Here is a 10,583-nt window from a genome sequence, read left to right as displayed (position 1 = left end):
TGATTACATCATGCCAAGTGTTGTCGACTTGTTTTTTATGGTATTAATCTGGAGAACTCAGTTTTAGGGCCTCTAGGCCAAGTAAGAGTGGCTATCTTTAAATGAACGGTGTGGTAGGGAGCAAGATACGTAGATTAGCTTTGAATTAATGGGCTCAGCCGTACTAAGGCGCTCGCCTCTTTGCTCTGAATGCTTTGGTTTACTCGTTTGCTTTATTGCTTCTTCATTTTCACGTCGCGCAGCCAAGCCAGTTTGTTTAGCTTTCATTTCTTCCAACTTTTATTCGCGCTGTATTGAACCCCCTCAAGTGCTAGATCAAGGAGGCGCTTGATCCCGGTATTATGGCTGTCTTCTACTTTACTCCTTTTCACTTTATAATGTGGTCGGAGTGGCGCAATCTGCTCGATGCGACCTAAAATAGAGACCATCTTCAAATTTGGTGGCCGCTCTGACTTTGGTTCAGATGCTTCAAAATATGCTAGCCTGAAAATGATCGATCAGTAAATTTTACCAAAGGTTGACAGTTTGAGACCACTGTCAATAACTTATTTTGAATTTAAGTTGTTTCATAATGCCACAGGCATGCGCAAATTTCAAGTTGATGGAGTTCACACAACGGGTGCAAATAATGAAAAACTAGGAAAGAGAAAATCTCACGTTCTTTTCGCAACGACGCCGGGCTTTTGCCAAGCGGCATTCTGGTGAACTGAGCCGAAAATGATCAACCGATTTATCAAATTACTGAAGCCATGCGATTTTTCCTAACCCGATCACAAGCAGAGGGTGGGCCTTTTGTTGCCACGTTGCGCCCTGTTCCTTCCTCGCAGTGGCAGCCCCTTTCTGGGCACAGCGTCAGCCATTACGAACGGGGCGTGGTAATGGTTCCAAGTCCGGCCAGGGGCCAACCTAATGAATCTTTAAGCGCGAAGGCCCTTCGGCAGTCCTCGGAAATAAGGAAGGGGAGCGAGGGGTCGGTGTGAACTGGATGGAAGGAACTCTTCGCTCCCGGCCTCCAAGCTCTTCCCTTTGGACATCCCACCATTCGGCACCCTACCGGTAGTCTCCTGTTACTTTTGTTTGCCGCAGAGCTGGAGCGGTGTTAATTTACTCCGATTATACGCGTCCAAGAGCTTTTCGCTATACCTTTGCTTCTGCTGTGCTTTGTTTAGATTTCTGCTTTCTAAACCCCTCCCCCCGCACTCCGCAAGAGGGCGCACAGCCCTCAAGTGAGATTTCTCGCTGGTTCTGCAGCTAGCTATTTGTTATTCCAGCCAGCTCTGTCTTGCCGTGTATTGTTTTTCTTTTTTTCCTTGATTTTCTCCTTCTTCTTTTCATTGTACAGCATCCAATTCTGAAGAGACGGTGCTAAAGCGGGCTTGAATAAACCATGTTACCTGTCAACTCTTTTAAGCAAGGCGCTCTTCCTTTCGGGATCCCTTCGTACTGTCTTGTTGCGGGCAAGTGATGACGCACCGACATTTATTTTCTCTCTCCTCCGGTGGAATTCGCTTTAATGATTGCCAGAACTCACCAAAGGCTTCGTATAAGAGCTCGAGGCTGCTCTTGCATGTTTTAAAAGGGGATCTTGGACAAGCGAGGGCATTATGCACTCGCATTATTGAGAGGAAGAAAATCCGAGTGGTCGTACAGTAGAGAGTAACATTTGTTGTGAATAAAAGAAAAAGGAATAGGGGGGCCGGAAGAAATTATATATGGGAAACGGGGAAATGAAAGAGGCTGAATTGCAAAAGCCCTGACTCGTCGGTTCTAAGCGCTTAATGACAACTATTAACCAGCGCCTAAATTTAATTTATACTTCAGTCGGTAGGCTGCGTCGGTCGAGTTAAAAGCGCTGCACCTGGCCTGCTTTCTAAGTACTAACGACGATGAAGTTTAGAGGCAGAAAGAAATAAAAGAAAAACTGCAGCTTCGGGGAAAGGTGCGCAAGGACCTCGTACACGGGCGAGTAGATATAGCGCCTTTGGCGCTACTCAGACAACATCACGTGATCTGAGGCGCCCTTAAGTGCCGTAATTGAATAAGAGGCATTAACGTACACGAATAAAACCGTGCATTTCGAGATGGTTAATAGTGTGTATGATCTAAACTATTTAGAAATGCTTGTAACCTATTAAAAGAGCGAACCTTGCATAGCCAGAGGTACGAGGGCGTCACGTCATAGCTGCGTGCTACCACATCTGCGTCCCTATCCAGCTGCTACTATGTTCGACCTTAATCGATCAAGACAGCTGTGGGTACGGTGCAGCGCTTGTTTTAGTGCTTATCCCATGTTTTTTATCCACGGCCGGCGTAGCCTCGCAATGTGCTGAATTGTTTTTTTCTATTACTGGGGCTGCTTCACCTGGTAATATGCAGTCATTTCTCCCGTGTCCACCCGCTTTATCCACCAACAACACCTGCATTTCTGCCGTCGTTCACCCGAAAAAGCGTAAAAACTGCACTGGAATGCCTACAATGCCAAATTTGATTATGTAAAGCTCGTGCAGCCCAAAGCATAAGTTGGGATCACTGTTACTAGAATGCAGGAATGGCGGAAAGTTGGGGCGACATTCGTCTTCATATTTAGTGCCGGTTCTTTTCGGCATAGCTTTTTTTTGTGTCTTTAACATTCTTAAGTCCTGTTTTTATTAGAATTGACAGCAGTTTGTAATGTTTTCCAACTTTCGGCGTGTGCGTGTCAGGCTTCCTGATCATTAGAGGTAATCCACAATGTTTATTAAGAAAAATTTTTTTTTGCAGATTCCGGCCTCTGGTTTAATTCGCTTGAAGCACAGAGTGTAGTCCGGATGAATGTTGAAAAAAAAAATCAGCGTGAAGGAAGAACGCGTACCGTGTACCCTTGTCCGTGTACCCTTGCTTCCGTCCCGTTCTTTTTTCGTGCTGATTTTTTCAAACATGCATCTTCTCCAACTTGCCCAGTTCAGCATACTAGTGTAGTCAGCGGAGGTTTATGAAAACCAACACGGGTACGCCAGTCTCTAAGTTCAGTCAGCAAAATCTTTACCAGTGAGCGTGGTTCGCTCACTTGTTCCAAGAACAGCGACAAGCCCACCTCTCGATAGCCTTTTATCCCGGGTAGTGCCAGCGGAAAGCACCCAGCCGCTGGCGTAATCCGAGGCGCGTGAAACTGTGTGAGCGCATGCGGCCTCCGTCTTGGCCACAAAGCTGACAGACGGCTGCGCTCTATCAAGATTCTAAGTTCTCGTGTTTTGCGATGGAAAGCCGCTTTCTGTATCAACGCTATTTCATTTGACGCAAGATGCAGGAGATTATTGCTATGAACAACCTCTATAGCGCCGTTTACATGACGGATTGAGTTGAGGAGTTCAGTTGAAAACCGGTTACTGCGTTCATGTAAACACGGCAGAGTCGGGTCCGGGAGTCGAGGGAGCGAGTCCAGTCAACTCCGCTGCACGGGGTGGGTTGACTCGCTCGACCTTAACGGCAGATGGCATGGAAACCGGATCGAGTCTAAGAGTCGGATTAGAGGGAGGGGAGATGATAAATGTGAGCCTGTTTTTCGCTCGCGCCGTCGCGCCTCCAAGGCAGCGGTGCCGTGCCGTAACCTTGGAGGCTGCCACTGCCCTCTCCCGCTGCGCTGCTCGACGCTTGATGTCGCTGCAGTTGAACCGGTCTCGTCTCGCTAAAACCGAGTTCATGTAAACACGCAGGGGTCGAGTTCGGCTGACCTTGCTCAACTCGATCCCCTGACTCAACCCGCCGCTGTCGGGTTCACTTAAACGAGGCTTATGCAGAAGGCTGAAGTGATGATCACTCAACCGCTTTTATTTGCTTAAACTGCAACTATCAGACGATCATGCACCAGTTCAGCAATAACTCATATGAACCGATTTGTCCTCTCTCTTCAAAGAGCGGCAGCTGCAAAAACGCGTGGGAGGCATAGCGCGAATAGCCGCTGTCTGAAACGGCACACCATATCATGTAATGGTTTCCTGGGCGTTCGTGACGCTGTTTGCACTGCTTTTAGCCCAGGTGACCATCTAGTAGCAGGAAAATAAATTTGATTGATTGATTTATTGATTGATTGATTGATTGATTGATTGATTGATTGATTGATTGATTGATTGATTGATTGATTGATTGATTGATTGATTGATTGATTGATTGATTGATTGATTGATTGATTGATTGATTGATTGATTGATTGATTGATCGATCGATCGATCGATTGATTGATTGATCGATCGATTGATCGACTACGTGTTCTCTCTCATAAATCTTTTTTACAGTGCGTTACAGTATAATGCACGAGCACGCACTCTTTAAAGCGCGTTTTTCTGTTAAAATGACCACCACCTGACAAGAGCTCTCTCAAGTGTTTCGTCTCTATCTTCCCTAACTACCGCGAAGGTCTGATCGATACTAAGTGCCTTTTCATTGCGACTCTGTGACGCAAGCAAACGCGTCAAAAAGTTTAATGACCTACGCAGACACACTTGCATTCACAGCCATTTGTTTTGCAGCTGCCTGCTTGTGCTTTTAGTGAATTACATCCGACAATGGCGCACTTTTTTAATACCGAACATCGGACGAGTGCGATGATCTCGCCGCTTGTTCAGCCCCCAACCAAAAATTGTCGCTTCAGCGGCAGGACGCTTTGTAACGATCCAACAACGCCACACAGTCCGGCTCGAAAGCTTTCTCGTGTCATGAAGCTTTCCACTCTACTTACTATTTTTTCACCATTCAGACTTCTCTCTTTTCTTCCTCCATCAAAGATTTTCTCTCTTTGATGCATGACGACTGTTTGAATTATACAGTTCACTTTACGATACGAGGGTGTCGTATAAAGGCCTTCTGAGAAATTGCTTCCTTTTTTTGGAGACCACGTTCATATTTACTCAAGCGACCCTTTTTCTGTGGCAACATTCCAGAGACGCCGAAAGCTTACACTTCAAAATCAAAAGCCTTGATGACTAAGAGAAGGGCAGAAAAATATGGCGGAAAGAAAAAATGGAAATAACGTGAATGAAGAAAGGAGAGTTTATTTTTTCTTCACGTTATTTGTAGACTCCGTCGGGCCTACCTCATTCCTCGAGGTAGGTTTGCTTGTCCCCGTTAAACGACGGCGGACTAATTATCTCTCTTTGCGTAACAGCTCCGAGTGGCTACAGTGCAGCGTGTTTCATTGCGCTTTGCCAATTCTTTATAAAAGGCTCTTTTATCGCGTATTTGACTTATTTTGTCACAAATGTCATGTCAAAACTCAGTAATACGAATTGGCCATCAGGATGTATTAAAAAAAATGAAATGAACACCAGTCTTGGCATCCAAATTCAATAAGCCTTAACTTCTTAAATACATCACTGCCTACGTATTTAGGTTACCTCAGAAACACTAAAACACATTATTCATGTTGAGCGCGCATTAAATGAAACTAACACCAGGGCTACGCCCGTGTACGTAGCCTGTTCGGTGCCAATTATCTTTCGCCGCATTGTACTCGCGGAAATGTATTTGCATGCTTTGCTGTAAAGATACGGCTTATGAAATAATCTGTTATTAGACGCATACTTGCAATGTTCTGGACTAAACAATTTTCTTGCACTTCTATGTAACATACAAGTGACATAAAAAAAAAAACTTTAGAGATAGTGACTGCTTCATATCTGCTGGGCAATCGCTCGTTTTACTGTATTTTATTTTGTCTTTACTTGGACATCTATTACATCATTTCCCAATAAACTTCGGTGGCTATATAGTCTGGCTGTTGTCTGTAGTTCTTCTGATGCTCCGAGCTTCACAATGGCTTATGCTGCTATGAAGTATACCAACCTAGCCATTAATATTTTACTGCTGTGAAGCACACTCAAAGTGCAGTAATCAAGTTTCGCTCATACTGTCTGTATTCAACTTTTCTACAGATCGCATTCATTTTAACGCACATCTGCACAATATCCGCAACTAAGCGCGACTTCAAAGCATCGGCATGCCTTTTATTTTTTACTGTGATGTTTGAATCCATGTAAACTTTCGTCCGTAGTTTAGAACGCTGTTCAGATTTCGTTTCTTCATTTGAATCAAAGTTCGGAGATCCAAGAACATTCATATCTTTATGCTTGAACGGACCGACCGTCTCGCTACGTCTACCACGGATCAAGATAAGTATTGAAACCAATTTTGCTTTCCAATTCCTCCGCAGCGACACGGGTACAAAACATGATTTTTCCGTTTTTACTTCGGAGCTTCTTTGTCCTGAAACAGTGACGTCTGGATGCAAGCGTGCTGCATTTTTCATCGGGACAAAACACGGTTTCTAGGGAAGGCGTCGAAACAAAGATCAATTCAAAGCACCGACATCTTGCATCCTTTTGCGTCGTCTTTTCTTGTTTGTAGCCAGCATCAAACTTCTCAGAAATGTTTTTTTTTTTTTAATCAGAAGGGACAAAGCCCGGGAAAGAAAGGTTGGAGGCTTCGGGCTCGCGAGAACGCGCGCTCGCGTAAAGGAAGGCAAAAAAGTGCACGAAGGGGAAACAGGTGTAGGCAATATTTACTACGCACGAAGTACTTCCCTTTTCGTGATTTGTTCCCCCGTTGCGTTTCACTTCATCACTGCTGCATCGCGTTTTGTTAGCTTTGCGTACCTTTTTTCTTTTCTCTCCTTAGCTGAATTTCTGTGGCGGTGCGTTCCTTGTAAGCTTTCGACGACACGAATACAACCTTGTACTTAATTGTGTTCAGAATGCGTTGTGTCCGATACTGTGCCACGTGACCTGTAGCCCTGCCGTCTTTTACTTGTAGCATAACCTTACAGGCTCTGCGAGAGGTTGTTCCACTCGCTTGTGGAAGCGAATATGATGAACACTTTGTAGTTCGACACCCCATCTTTGATCCGAAGAGATACAAGCGTTGCCACCTGGCAATAGCCTGAAGAAAGCCTGTGTTCTTACTCAAGCTAGGAGGATGATCTGATGAATCATAAGCTGCCGTGTACTAGCTGTGCAAGGGTAAGCTTGACGCTAGTACATGTAGCATTGATGTTGGTATAATTAGTCGACATAAAAATGGCCAGGGCAGACGAAAGGAATCCAATAGGGAGACATTAGGTTGGCGAAGTGCGCAAAACAGGTGAGTGTACTAATATCGCTGTGGACTACTGGGGAGTTTTGTCGTAAGATTGGCCGTTTCTTTAGGTACCGAAATACAAAACAACGCGAAACCAACACGGGATAAGAGCACACAAAGACACGAGTGTTTCGCGCCCTTTCTGGCTGTTTAACAGTTATGATCAGTAAAGTCGCCCATGAAGGATAAATTTAGGTACGGAACAGTTGTCATAGCTGACTTTTATGTTTATGCAAAGAATCTGACAGAACAGCAAGGAAATAATTGCCCGTAGAAACTACTACGCACTCCGTGAACCTGTCGAACAAAGCCGTCACTGTGGAGTGGTGATGCATAGTTTTCAGTAAACTGACGGTCGCTAGTATCGGTAGTTTTTTTTTTAATGATCGATCGTAAGAAAAGACTGTCGACAGTATTAGTATGGCTAGTATTACCGATAGAATATAGATAGTATTGAGATAGTTTCCTAAAGTTTTCTATAATTAGGGCTAGTGATAGTTTCGTAATTCGTCAAAGATATTAACAAAACGTTTGCGCTGACTGACTGTCAGTAACGCTCAGTTCATGCAATTTCGCAAGAATTTTTTGGCGAATAAAGCAAATTTTAGTCTCCACTCTGAAAGTGCCATATACTATAGCCACCTCGTTATTCCCACTCAAAAGTAACCACTCTTATAACCAACGAGGCTGCAGCAGTGTTCGCTGAAATGAACAAATAGCTTCCAGCATTTCATAACCACGTTACAAATAATTACCGTTTTAAACGGGCAGAAAATTGGGCTAGTTGGTTGACACGAAAACTAAAAAAAAAAAAATGTGCGCAGAAACACGAGGACTAAGCCTAGAAAAAACAAGCTGCTCTAGATTCTGGTCTATCGCGCATCAAAGAAATCGCAACCAGACAAAGTGATACATCTCTTTCGGACTTCTCGCTAGAGGTTCCCCATGTCATCAGAAGCACTGTCCAGGAATAGCAACGCCAGAAGCTTCGAGGTACAAGCGGGGCAGCATGTGCCTTTTTGTTCGCCTCCTATCTCACCGGCCCAGGAGGCGAGCATGCGGGGAAAGTTGGGAAAGAAGGTGCGGCTCTCGGCGATGGGGGGCGCCGCGAAAGAAGACAAAAAACATACGAGCACATAGGTTGGGCACGCGGTTAGAAATGAGAGACTGTCTACTTGTTCTGTCTACTTTTCGCTTTACCATTGCCCTCAGAGGACAGGGACTAGCGCCTGTTATAAAGTTACGTAACCTCGGGCACCATTGAACGGTCGGTTATTTAGCAGAGAGCTTTTTGCTAGGAGGAATTCTGTGATAGCAGATTTTGTTCCTTTTATCTTCTTCACGAACCCGAGCTCGAGACTGTCTGTACTCCAAGCGTGAAAGATTTGGCCTATTGTCTTTCCTTTTTTATCAGTCGTCTAAAAATTGGCTGAAGGCTTAGCTTGGTTCAGCCTGGCTGATTGCGAAAGCAGTAACACCTGGCTGCGCCTGGTTCTGCCGGTAGTTTCGTTTCTCGATTCACGCGTAGCAGACTCGAACTCGCCAACTCTTATCTCTTGTTCTTCACGTCACTGGGCCACGTTGTCACCGTCTCGAATCACCACAATGCTCTGCTCTTTCTTCTTGGCTGTATAGTAGTAGTAGTAGTAGTGGCTATTTATTGACATTTGATATAGAAGGTAAAAGAATGTTTGCTGCTCCGGCATCTGCTATCGCGGCTGGAAGCACCTGAGCTGGGGCAGCGAAATAAAGGATAGCAGGCAGAGAGTAGGAGTGAAAGAAAAGGGGTGAGGGGACAGTAGAACGGACAGGGGGAGGGGTACACTTTCAATTAATCTATTTACATACCTGCAGGCAAACATATACATATAGTTCAAAAGAATCTTCTGGCGGGCTAGTTGGTAAGAATCATTCATAATTAAAACTGCGCGAACAAAACAAGGACACGAGCAAGAAACCAGAGAACACACACAAGCGCAGACTTCCAACTTCTATTCGAAAAGATTGCCGCAGTCTTTTATACCCTCTGTGGATACAATCAACACACCCTCAAACCCATCCGTGACATTTAAAACACGTGCGCTTATCTCCTCTGATTGTCCGAAACAATCCACGTTAATGACCAGGCGCCTAGCAGCACATAAGTAACTCATAACCACGCGCAAACTTTACCTCAAAAAGACGAAGGTCATGAACCACGTGCCTTGTCCACGACATGTCTAACACGCCAAGAATCACAGAAAAGCAATGAAAAGAAGAAAATCTCATCCCACATGAACAAAAGCCATCTGAAACATGAAACAAGTGAAAATTGACAACAAACCCATAGAAGCTAAAAGGGTGACATGAAACAAGTGTAAAGTGAGAACCTAACTATAGAAAGCTAAAAGGGTGACGCATGAACCCTACAGTACTAAGAGGAAGGCGAACATCTAACCATGACGGTATGCATTGCTCCCTTCTAGAAACTCGATTTCTTTATCAGACAGGTGAATTGACGGCGTGCTCACACATCGATCTGCGCTCTTGGCAATAAGAAAGGCCTCAATAATTTCCCTTTCTGTGGAGCGCGACTGTGGAGCGTTTTTAGAAGATGCTGAATTCCTCGCGAAAGCGGCAGGGAAGACAAAGGGAAATTATTGAGGCCTTTCTTATTGCCAAGAGCGCAGATCGATGTGTGAGCGCGCCGTCAATTCACCTGTCTGATAAAGAAATCGAGTTTCTAGAAGGGAGCAATGCATACCGTCATGGTTAGATGTTCGCCTTCCTCTTAGTACTGTAGGGTTCATGCGTCACCCTTTTAGCTTTCTATAGTTAGGTTCTCACTTTACACTTGTTTCATGTCACCCTTTTAGCTTCTATGGGTTTGTTGTCAATTTTCACTTGTTTCATGTTTCAGATGGCTTTTGTTCATGTGGGATGAGATTGTCTTCTTTTCATTGCTTTTCTGTGATTCTTGGCGTGTTAGACATGTCGTGGACAAAGCACGTGGCTCATGACCTTCGTCTTTTTGAGGTAAAGTTTGCGCGTGGTTATGAGTTACTTATGTGCTGCTAGGCGCCTGGTCATTAACGTGGATTGTTTCGGACAATCAGAGGAGATAAGCGCACGTGTTTTAAATGTCACGGATGGGTTTGAGGGTGTGTTGATTGTATCCACAGAGGGTATAAAAGACTGTGGCAATCTTTTCGAATAAAAGTTGGAAGCCTGCGCTTGTGTGCGTTCTCTGGTTTCTTGCTCGTGTCCTTGTTTTGTTCGCGCAGTTTTAATTATGAATATACATATATACAGGTCGCACGCGCGTGAAGATCTGGGAGATCACTGTTCAATCACACGCGCACGACACAAAGCACAAAAACAGCTGGAGTGGGGGCGTCCAGCTGTTCATCGTCCGAGGTAGTAGACGCGGAGCGTTCAAGTCACTGCACGTAACTACCTGGCGGAGAACAGACTGGACGTCAAGCCCGCCTGTTCGA

Source organism: Amblyomma mixtum, chromosome 5 (genome assembly GCF_055824585.1).
Source record: "Amblyomma mixtum isolate Tamu chromosome 5, ASM5582458v1, whole genome shotgun sequence".
NCBI lineage: Eukaryota > Metazoa > Arthropoda > Arachnida > Ixodida > Ixodidae > Amblyomma > Amblyomma mixtum.
Note: the sequence above shows the minus strand (reverse complement) of the source record.